Source organism: Pleurodeles waltl, chromosome 1_2 (assembly GCF_031143425.1).
Source record: "Pleurodeles waltl isolate 20211129_DDA chromosome 1_2, aPleWal1.hap1.20221129, whole genome shotgun sequence".
Lineage (NCBI taxonomy): Eukaryota > Metazoa > Chordata > Amphibia > Caudata > Salamandridae > Pleurodeles > Pleurodeles waltl.
In genome coordinates this window covers 1,066,725,571-1,066,737,981 of record NC_090437.1, presented here as the reverse complement: position 1 = coordinate 1,066,737,981, position 12,411 = coordinate 1,066,725,571, and positions in this window count along the sequence as shown.

Below are 12,411 nucleotides of genomic sequence, written 5' to 3'. Positions count from 1 at the left end.
TCCTTCCTAGGCACCGTCAGCTGGGACATGTGAGGAGATGGCGGAATCCTCCGGTGTACCGACCGCTGGTGGACCTGTTAACAATGGAGGAGCGACATTTAATCATCACCTACAGGTTTGACCATGCCACAATCCAGGAACTGTGTACCCAGTTGGAGCCAGACCTGATGTCACCAATCCGCCATCCCACAGGAATCCCTCCTCAAGTGCAGGTGCTATCAGTGCTCCATTTCCTAGCAACTGGGTCATTTCAAACAACAGTGGCCATGGCATCAGGGATGTCCCAGCCTATGTTTTCCAACCTGTTGTCCAGAGTGTTGTCTGCCCTGCTGAAACACGTGAGGAGCTACATCGTTTTCCCTCTGGTGGAGGATTTGGCTACAGTTAAAGGTGACTTCTATGCCCTGGAACATATCCCTAACATCATAGATGCCATTGATGGGACCCATGTGGCTTTGGTCCCCCCCCACAGGAGTGAACAGGTGCACAGGAACCGGAAGAGTTATCATTCGATGAATGTACAGATGGTATGTTTGGCAGACCAGTACATCTCGCAGGGAAATGCTATGTTCCCTGGCTTAGTGCATGACTCCTACATCCTGCGGAATAGCAGCATCCCGTGTGTGATGGGTCAACTCCAAAGGCACCATGTGTGGCTATTAGGGGACTCTGGTTACCCCAACCTGTCATGGCTACTGACCCCAGTGAGGAATCCCAGGACCAGGGCAGAGTAACGCTACAATGAGGCCCATGGGCGGACTAGGAGGGTGATCGAATGCACCTTCGGCCTCCTGAAGGCCAGATTCAGGTGTCTCCATATGACAGGTGGTTCCCTATTCTACTCACCAAGGAAGGTGTGCCAGATCATCATCGCCTGCTCGATGCTTCACAATCTTGCTTTGCGACGCCAGGTGCCTTTTCTGCAGGAGGATGGTCCAGATGACGGTGTTGTGGCAGCTGTGGAGCCTGTGGACAGTGATGAGGGGAAGCAGAGGAAGAAGACATTGACAACAGGGACTCTGTCATACAGCAATATTTCCAGTGACACACAGGTGAGAACATTTTTTTTACTATTACATTTACTTTCACACTTCTACCTCTATCATGTCTGTCAATTTGAAGTAGTATTTGCTAACTGAGAGATACATTTCCATTACGGTTTCAAAGGTGTGGTTACCAACGTGTGTCATCTGCTTGCATCCTTCATGGGCTTGTGATGTGTAACATAGGTATGTTGACATTACATTTTCGAACGGTTTTTGTCATTGTCATAGATAATACACATTTTCAAAATCACAGACTGACTCCAGATTGTTTTGTGGTTCCAGGGTGTTTATTGAAGTGCTAATTATTGGAGGGGGTGGCAAAATGGTGATGGGTGATGGTGGAGGAATGTCCATGGCAGAGTCCAGTCTATTAGTCTCACAGGTGCATTGCCCATATGGGCATAGGAAGTGGAGCTGGGGCAGTTCCGAACTGGACAGGGTAACAAAGTGGGACAGTGGGAGGACAATCAGGGTGGTCTCATTTCCTGGCGGGGGTCTTGCCATCTAGCTCTGTCCTGTTCCTGGATCTCGGGGACCGCTTGCGGGGTGGTTCTCCGTCTGCAGGGGGTGGGGTGCTGGTGTGGTGGTCCTGTTGTGGGGCATCCTGTCCACTAGCGCCAGCGGAGGTGGTGGGCAGTTCATCGTCCAGGCTAGTGTCAGGGGCCCCTTGGAGTGCCACGGTGTCCCTCATGGTCTTTTGTATGTCCTTCAGCACCCCTACGATGGTGCCCAGGGCGGAGCTGATGGTTCTGAGCTCCTCCCTGAAGCCCAAATACTGTTCATCCTGCATGCGCTGGGTCTCCTGAAACTTGGCCAGGACGGTAGCCATCGTCTCCTGGGAGTGGTGGTATGCTCCCATGATGGAGGAGAGGGCCTCGTGGAGAGTGGGTTCCCTTGGCCTGTCCGCCCCCTGTCGCACAGCAGCCCTCTCAGTTCCCCTGTGTTCCTGTGCCTCCGTCCCCTGGTCCGTGTGCCCACTACCACTGCCCCCAGGTCTCTGTTGTTGTTGGGGTGGTGGGTTATCCTGGGTTCCCTTTAGTGGTGGACACACAGCTGATTGACGTGTCCTGGGGACGGAGGTATGGGCCCGCTGGGTGGGTGCTGTGCTGGTATTACCAGTGGGTGGAAGGTCAGTGTTGGGCTGTGCCTGTGCGAGGGTAACCGACTGTCCCGAGGCCCACGATGGTCCGGGCTGGTCATCTGGATCCAGTTGGCCAGAGCTGCTGTCATCACTGTGGGCCTCTTCTGTGGGTGGGGTAGAGATGTCTGGACTCTCCTGTATGGTGACGTTACGTAGTGGTCCTTCAGGGGTATAAAAGCATGATTATTGCATCTGTGTGTGTCATGGTGTGCAATGGGTGGGTGTGCGTGTACCCCAGTGCAAGCATTCCTGTGTGGGGGCTTGTGTGATGATGGTTCGGGGGTGTTATGGGTATGTGCAGTGGGCATGCTTTAGTGATGGTTGTCCATGCTTAGTTGTGTCATGCAGGGCTTGGTGTTGGGATGGGGGGTTTGTGTTATTAGTACATTAGTGAGGAGTTGGAGTGATAGGGGAGGGGGTGAGGGTGGGGGTGTGTGATAGCATACAGGTTGGATGGGGGATATGATAGTTGGGATTTGACTTACCAGTGCCCATTCCTCCACCGACTCCTCCGAGGCCCTCTGGATGCATAATGGTCAAGACCTGCTCCTCCCATGTTATTAGTTGTGGGGGAGGAGGTGGGTGTCTGCCGCCAGTCCGCTGAATCGTTATGTTGTGCCTGGAGACCACTGAACGCAACTTCCCCCGTAGGTCGTTCCACCTCTTCCTGATGTCCTCCTGATTACTTGGGTGCTGTCCCACTGCGTTTACCCTGTACACGATTCTTCGCCATAGCTCCATCTTCCTGGCTATAGAGGAGTGCTGCACTTGTGATCCAAATAGCTTTGGCTCTACCCATACGATTTCCTCCACCATAACCCTGAGCTCCTCCTCTGAAAACCTGTGGTGTCTTTGGTGTGCCATGGGGTGGTGTAGGTGATGTGTGGGGTGGTGTATGTGGTGATGAGTGTGGTGATGTGTAGTGGGGTGTGGTGTTTTGTGTGTGGATGTTGTGTGGGTGATGGTGTTTTGTGCCTATGTGTGGTGGGGTTCTCTATTGCTGTGCTCTCTCTCTGTTGCCTTCATCTCTAATTTTGGGTCGTAGGCGTTTGTGGGTGATGTGGGTGTGTGTTTTATATTGGGTTGGGTGTGCGGGAGTGGTGTTTGTATGTGTATCAGGTGTGTGTATTTTGAATTGTCCAATGTGGTGGGGTTTTGGAGATGTGTGTGTATTTTGAGCGCGGCGGTGTGTACCGCCAATGGAATACCGCGGTTGAAAGACCGCCGCGTGGATTCGTGGGTCGTGATAGCATGGGCATGTTTCTGTTGGTGTGACGGTGGAGGATTTGTTATTGCCGGTTTATCACTGACCTTTGGTGTGGCGGACTTGTGTGGGTGTCTGAATTTCGGCGGATTCCGAGCTATGGGTCATAGCTGTGGCGGAATTCCGCAGCCGCGGCAGTGTATTGGCGGTCTTCTGCACGGCGGTAAGCGGCTTTTACCGCCAATGTTGTAATGAGGGCCTAGGTCTCTTCCAATCTTGACAATGGAAGAATACATTTAGCTTTGTCTCCATGTAAGCCCATCCAAAGTATTTCTCATAGAGCTGCTGCCCATTCTGCTCCCAAAGTGCATGATGATGCCCATGTCCAGATTGAGGGAAAAATATTTGGGGTGCATCAGCATATGCTGGAAAATGTCAGTTGGGGGTGGAGACCTTATTAGGTACTCTATAAGGAATCCAGATGTGTCTCAACCCCAACAAGGTCTTGAATGAGGCTAAATGAGACACATATCTTGGCTCCATGGAATTAATGTCTGCTTAGCTCACATTGCTGGTGTTATGATGGAGAGGAACATAAAACAATAGTCTTCTTCATCATGATCTAGTGATTTAGTCAGCCATTTGTGGGCCACCCATTAAATCATGGACTGGAGGCTATTGGTGACATAATGGAATCCAAGATTTACTCACACAGGAACATAGTTGCTGTTTTGCAAAAGCAATACACTTTTTCCAGGGATTTCTATGGACCCTTCACTGCACTCATTATTGATCCCTCAAAAGTGGGTCTAACAACTTCTATCTCTGATATTTCTGCATTTGGGGCATGTAGAGGTAGTCTCAAGCCTTCATTGGGTGCAGAGCCTCAAGCAAAGGAGACAGCACAATCATCAGAGGATGAAGATGCAGTGTTCCTCAGTTTTTGATCCATTTGTGCTGTTTTGTATTTAGTCCTGTGTTTGCCATCATGCCATGTAATTCATGTTCAACTGCAGTCCTGTTTTTTTCATGCTGTTTATTTTGATCACCAATTCTCGACATGAATAATCATTTTTATCTAATGGTAATGCCCACAATTTCCTATAATGTTATGTAATTATTTGCAAAAAAAGAAATACTTGATTGGCTTTCCTCTTTGGTAAAGTTGAGGGTGTGAATGGGGAAATGTCCTATTATATTCACAAATATGTTGAAAATTCCAGATATAGATTAGGATAACACATTTCAAATTTACTATCTAATAAAAAATATATTTTTTCTTCATAAGCAATTTCTCTTCTTGTTTGGTGATTTAAAAGTATACACTATTTTATGTTGAAATAGGTATTTAAATTGTGTTTAGTAACACAAACATGCACCCATATAATGTATTAGGTTACATGTAAATGCATATACAGATCTTTCAGGTATGTATTTCACATTAACATACTTGTGAAAATGATTTCCTGTATTCAACACCTCTAAGTAAATCATTTAAAAAAAAGGGTGTACTTAAATTTACTGCTATGGTCTTCCTTTTGGAGATGAAATTAGTTACTTTTGGATAATGTTGTTACAAATTGTACTTTATAGATCAACCTCCATTCTTTCACTGTGATTGATAGTATAGACACACAACTCCTTTCTGTTCTTCAGAAATGTAGGGTCAGATTTAATACAACACATGCAGCATTGCATTGTGTAAGAATGTATTAGTAAGGGCTGTACTGTTTTTAGTTAATGTCTTGCCTCATGAATGCACTGTAAATTGTAAAGTGTTATTTACTAAATGTTGCACTGAGATGCATGCTCAGAAAAAGTAAAACATTAGTGGGTGGCACAATGAGTACAGAAGACACAGTAGTCGCATTTAATTCACAGACATCGGGTATATGTAGTACCAATTAGTAGGAACTTACAAGTATATGTAAATGTGTCAAATAGGTATAAGACAATTGTACACATTTATTTTGGTTTGCATGGAAAAAGTGCATGCACTGGTAATGGGTACACTGCAAAAATGACCAGGCACAATAAGTACAATATTTTTTTCTTAATACTTGTGTGACCAAACATGAAACATTTCAATAAGACCATTGGCAGAGCAACATTTTTCTACAATATTGATTATTTACTTTTATAGATCTAATATGTAGGTTCAAATATATATTTGTTTGAGAATAGAGGTTTTAACTCATATTCTGTAACTTGATTACAAATATGAAAGTTGGATCACTCATATCACACCTGATTATACTATGAGCTGACTACTATGGCCTCAGATTACTGGACCCAAAAGAGACTCTGGTCAGACCTAAAAGTGTGTGTAGCAGTCCTATGGAGCTTCTGGAATTTGTAGTTGTAATGCAACGACAGGATTACTACTCTAAAACATAACATACAATTATAGGTGTTAATCTGACCTTTGTAATCGTTTGTATACATAAACACTGAATTTGTGGGGAGTGCACTTTTTCGATGAGCTGCACCTACTTCTTCCACTTTGATATGTTTTTTAAGTATTCAGCACACTGGCATGCTGGCGTGCGGAACCCAGTGAATGCCATGAAGAACAACAAATTTAATGCCATTTACCTATTTTGCTTAGCTGTAAACTTGTTGCAAAAAACTGTAAATTGGTTCACTACTATCTTTCTCAGGCTCACTAAGGCTGCCCTTTTGTGTCAGCTGTTGTTGAACAATTAGACTGCAACCCTTCCATGCACCTATATAAAAGTGAGGATATATTGCTATGAAAGACCAGAACTTTGTTCTACAGTACAACAAATGTTAATACGTTTGTGGGTAATCCTTTGTCTTATCTCAATGAAAGCTACCTTCAACTGTGAAAAATTGATCATTCTTGCAAATGTACATTTTGTAATTTACATATATATGTTGCAGAATGAATAACACATGCTGATATGTCATATGCATAAGGAACAACACTCAAATAATTTAATAGTTGATGGTACTCAAATATGAAAGTTCACTTGATGCTTTATATTATACCTTGTGATAATATAGATGGTATTCAAATTGTGTTGTTGCTGTCCACCTTTCTCAAACACATATTTGATTGTTAAATATCATTGGCAATTATAAAAAAATATATATATATATATATATATATATATATAAACTGCAATCCATTAATTTTTATGTGTAATCTTTAATCAATATCTAATAACATGCACAATTATCTTCTACACTAATACCAGTACTAATAAGATGTCTTGCATACATAACAGAAAATCGTAAAACTATTCCTAAATGACTGAACACAGCCTACAGTAGCACACTCATTTTGCACAAGAAAAATTAAAATCTATTTATAAACAGTATTTTAACATTCTAAACAACACTATGTTAGAAATTGGAATTCTGGTTGACAGAACTATGCACACTGTCCAAACAGGAATCACAAACCTAGTCAGGGTAAGTCACAATGGCCCTCCTAGAAATTGGGTTAATGGTTGACTGGGGTGTAAGTCTAGGTCAAGTAGCATCCACAACCCTAGTCAGGGCATGAAACAAGCAAACCCAAAATTAACCTTCGCTCACCCCATGATAGCTTGGAATAGATCAGTCAGGCTTAACTTAAGATGCAATGCGTAAAGTATTTCTGCAAAACTTCAAGCAGTAAAACAGTGAAAACACCACACAAAAAGATAACATACCGAGTTAAAAAAAAATATAGGCTCTCATTACAACCCTGGCGGTCGGTGATAAAGTGGTGGTAATACCGCCAACAGGCCGCTGGTGACAAAAATGGAATTCTGACCACGGCGGACACCGCTCATAAAGACAGCCACTTTCACACACTGACCGCCACGATGGTAGCAACAAGCACCATAGTAGTAACCGGCAACAGCCAGGCAGAAGACAATGTACAGTCCACTGTATTACAACAGGCCTATCCCCCACCTTTTCCGGGGCAGTACCAATGACATCAAAGGCACGGCGGAAACAGTGCACAGAAGTGAAACGACTCACCCCTGGAGACTCAAGGAAGAACCACGCCTCCATGGAGCCCGAGTTGCAGGTGTTCCCCATGCTCGTCTATCTCCTTCTTCACCATGAATACCAACACTGGCGAAGACGACCACAGTGAGTACTGCCACCTAGCACACAAGGTAGGGGGGAGGAAAAAGAGAGTGAAACACACATACAACACGCAACTCCCCCACCCCCAACACCATACACACAAACAGATGCAGTAACATCACATATACATCCCGTACCCCTCAGGAATAATGCAAGGACAAAAGGAATTGATTAAAGTGAGTGTAATAAGATAAAATGCTTTAAAATTGTGCTTCAAATCAAAACAGTATATACATATATACAAATGGAGGGACACAGCCCAGTGCACAATGTCCGTAGGCCACAGGACCACATCACATAGGTTAAGGCCCCACTTGACTCCTGAAAGAACACGCAGAGAACACTGCAGGTGCATCAGGTAGAAAATTCACAGGCACCTCAGGGTGATGGGGAACAGGGGGGCACTTCAGCCAGAAGATGGAACAACACCACTGGTCCTGGAGGGGGCAAGATGCCCATCACACTGTCCTGGGGAGTGCAAAGCCATAGTCTCTCTAGTGGGTGGTCTGCCCACATCTTGGTCCTTGGGAGTGCAAGCCACAGTCTCTCTAGAGGATGGCTTCTCCACTGGTTCTGGAGGGGACTTTGTGCCCAGTGTGCTTCATCCTGGCAAGGAGGGGGTGAGTAGATGGATTCTTCCACTGGTTCTGGAGGGGGCCTTGTGCCCTGTGATGCAGCACATGGGGAGTGCAAGGTCACAGTCTCTCACCTGGGTGTCACACCCACAGGATTTTTAGGGGCTGGGACGCACTACAGTCCATGGAGGCAAGACTACACACTGCCCGCCGGCAGTGATGGCTGCTCAGTGGTGGCAGTGGCAGGGCTGCTGTGGTGCTGACAGTGGTGGGGGGAGGCTCCTTCCCGTCCCCTGCAGCCTCAGATGGCTGCCTACTGGGGCTTGTGTTGGGGATGGCAGTGGTGGGGGAGGCTCCTACCAATCCCCTGCAACCTTCGCTGGCTGCCTACTAGGGCTGCTGCTGCAGGCAGTGATGCAGGCAGTGATGCTGGTGGCGGTGCTGGTGTCGGGAATGCCCGTGGTGGGGGGAGGCTCCAGCCCTTTCCCTGCAGCCTCGGATGGCTGAACTGCCATGGTTGGTGGTTGGGGCTCAGAATCAGTCCCTGCACCAGGCCTCCTGACCTTCCTGCCTGCATGGCAGGCCCCTTGCCCTTGCTCTTCCCAGCTTGTGGTGCCTCCTTGCCCTTCACCTTGGCAGCCGGTGGTGCCTCCTTGCCCTTGCCATTCACAGCTGGTGGTGCCTCCTTGCCCTTCACAGCTGGTAGTGTCTCCTTGCCCTTGCCCTTCCAAGCTGGTGGTGCCTCCTTGTCCTTCCCTTTGGTAGCTGGTGCAGGCACAATGTCAGTGGTTGTGGCTGGTTCCCTAGAGCTTCTCCCACCAGCAGTAGCAGCAGACACTACTATGGCTGTGTGCTGGGTGGCTGAGGTGCTAGCCTGGGTTCTGACCACCCTGGTCCGCTATGAAGGATGGGGGGGAGGGGTAGGGAAGAGGTCAATGGCGGAGAGGAAAAGCTTCTTAGGGACACAGGGGTGGGAAGAGGGTCTGGGAGTGGAGGAAGAGGGAGAGGTTGTAGGAGGTGTCAATCTGCTGTGTTTGGGTGCAGGTGCATGGGCTGGATGCTGTTGTGAGGTGGATGGCTGTTGGGTGTCTGAATGCTTGCGTTTGGGTACTTTGGGAGCAGGGGGCACAGACACAGTGGGGGGGACACAGGGGACATGTGCATGGATGTGAGGGTGGTGACTGCCAGTGAGGAGTGATGGTGATGGAGGTAGTGGATGAGGATGTAGTCATGCAGGTGTGAGTGGAGACGCTACTGGGAGGGTGGTGGATGAGGAGGAGGAGGGGGACATAGTGGAGGCAGTGGATGTTGGGGTGCCTGATTCTGGACGGTGTTTGTGTAAGTGCCTGTGGGATGATGTGTGGTGCTTGTGTTTGGCTAAGCCACTCCTGTGTGTTGTCTTGTGTACATGCTGGTCTGAATGTGTGCTTGGGATAGGTTGGGGTTCAGGGTAATGGGACTGGGTAGAGGAAGTTGGAGGGGGAGGCTAGAGACAGAGACAATGGCTGCCATTAGGGAGGAAGCCAGAGCCTGGATTGATCTCTGTTGGGCCGCCATGGCAGATTGAATGCCCTCCAGGAATGCATTAGTTTGTTGCAAATGGCCTGCCAGCCCCTGGATGGCATTCACTTTGGTTGACTGCACAACAGAGATGGATTGCAGGAGGTCAATAACATCCTCACTCAGGGCAGCAGGGCTAACTGGAGCAGGGCCTGAGGTGCCTGAGGTGAAGGAGATGCCCACCCTCCTGGGTGAGCGGGCATGGGAAACTGAGGGGCTGCTGGAAGGGCAGTGCTGGAACGGGGGTGGCATCTATACCTGTAGTTGGGGTGGCCACAGAGGTACCCGGACCACCCGGGAGCTTCCATCTGAGGAGGTATCACTGTCCAAACTGTCCCCTCCTGTCTCTGCCGTGGTGTTCCCTTCGCCCTCCGTCCCACTGGTGCCCTCACCGTCTGTGGATTATGCCTCATGGGCCATGTGGGAAGCAGCTCCCTCCATCGCTGGTGCCTCTGCTCCTCCGCCAGATGATGCTAATGCACACAAGGACAAAACAAAAAAGGGGGGGAGACAAAGGATACACTTGGTCAATGGCTGCACCAACACCACCGTTGGCGTACACAGCACACTCACAAAGGGAACAGCCCAGACTACCAGTCACAATGCTTGTCACCTACCCTAGGACAGGAATACCTAAGGCCAATAGCAGCATTCCTGAGACCCATAGACACCTGCTCAGTAGTGGATGCCTACTAGCTTGGATGGAGGAATTTTACATCAGAACCCTGCCCAACATGGGACCTACCACGCAATGTCCAGCCTGGCCTAGGGGGACCCATAGGCCCACATCTCCCACCCAGAGACCACCCCACCACGTGAAAGTTGTAGATTTGGAAACTGTACTCACCCCCTTGTGCCTGCTGTGAGGCCCTCAAGCGCCCATCCAGCTCTGGATAGGCCACCGCCAGTATGCTGGCCATCTGAGTGGTCAGGGGTCGTTGGGAGGGCATCCCTAGCTGGGCCTCTGCCATCTTCTGTGCCCAGCATCTGAGGTCCTCCCAATGTTAGTGACAGTGGGTGCTCCGCCTGCCGTAGACCCCCAGGGTCTGCACATCCTTGGCGATGGCACTCCATATACCCTTTTTCTGATGGGCGCTGACCTGAAGACAAATAAACATAGAAAAAGGTATCAGCCATCCTGTCCGGCCTCTTACACTTATTGGCCCACCATATCCCTCACATCCCCTTACGCACAGACATTGACCACCATACATGCAGCACGCTGCCCAGGAACCTTCTACCCCCCTTACACGAGGCCTTCACACACAGCAATCCCTGCATTCATGCCCCATGCATCCTGCTCACAGTGTACTCACCTGTTGGTATGGAGGCCCATACAGCATTCTGTACTGGGGTAGAACCACATCCACCAGTCTCTCCAACTCCGCAGCGGTGAAAGCAGGGGCCCTTTCCCCAGTGTCTCGAGCCATGGTCAGTTCCAGATACAGGTCACAGCAGCACTTGCAGTGTAGGTCCTCTCCTGTTGAAGGTCAGGTAGCAAATGAGAGAACAGATAGAAAATTCAGTCATGTCACACAGGTGCGCACCATCACCGCCGGCGTACATCACCATTGGCCACTGTGACCCATCTGGCCCAATGACAACCAATGAGGAGTTGCACGGCGGTACTCGACCACCTCCCGCAACAATGCACAACGTAATTGGCTTTACCTCATTTCCACCTGTCCATCAACACAGGACAGGCAGACCCCATTTCTAACTGCGTCAAAGTACACATAGGCACCATTTGGGCCTAACCAACAACATAGTGTTTCAGTCATAACATGCAATGCAGCATACAGTTTGGAAATGTGGAATAATGACCAGCTGCTCCCCTTTTTGCCCCAGAGATTGCAACTGCTGCAGATGAATAGGAGGTGGAGACATCCCCCCGTGTACAGACCCCTGGTGGACTTGGCAACTATGGAGGGCAGGCACATTATCCTCACCTACAGACTTGACAGGGCCACGATCCAAGGCTGTGTGCCCAATTGGAGACAGACCTGATATCTGCTATCCGTCACTCCACTGGGATCCCCCCTCTTGTGCAGGTGCTATCTATGCTTCATTTCTTGGCAACTGGTTCTTTCCAAGTGACAGTGGGCTTGGCACCAGGAATGTCACAGCCCATGTTCTTAATAGTTCTGACAAGAGTGTTGTCTGCTCTGATTAGGCAGCTACCTTGTTTTCCCCCAGGTGGAGGATTTGGCCACAGTGAAAGCTGATTTCTATGCAATGGGACATATCCCAAACATTATTGGGGCAATTGATGGTACACATATTGCATTTGCCCCCCTCAAGAGAAGAACAGCTGTTCAGAAATCGAAAGAGCTTTCACTCGATTAATGTGCTGATAGTGTGCCTGGCAGACCAGTACATCTCCCATGTCAATGCAAAGTATCCTGTGTCTGTTCATGATGCCTTTTTCCTGAGGAATAGCAGCATCCCATCTATGATGGCTCAACTCCTGAGGCACCGGGTGTGGCTAATAGGTGAGCCCATGGTTCCCACCCAGTATATGTTGGTATATGAGTATGGGGTTGACCCTAAGGGTTAGTGTTTGGCTAACAGGTATCCCTCGATATTTGCAGGTGACTCTAGTTACCCCAACCTTTCATTGCTACTGATCCCTTTGAGGAATCCCAAGACAAGTGCAGAGGAATGTTACAATGAGGCACATGGGTGAACAAGAAGGATTATAGAGAGGACATTCAGCCTCCTGAAGGCCAGGTTTCGGTGCCTCCATTCAACTAGTAGTTCCATGTGCTACTCACCGAA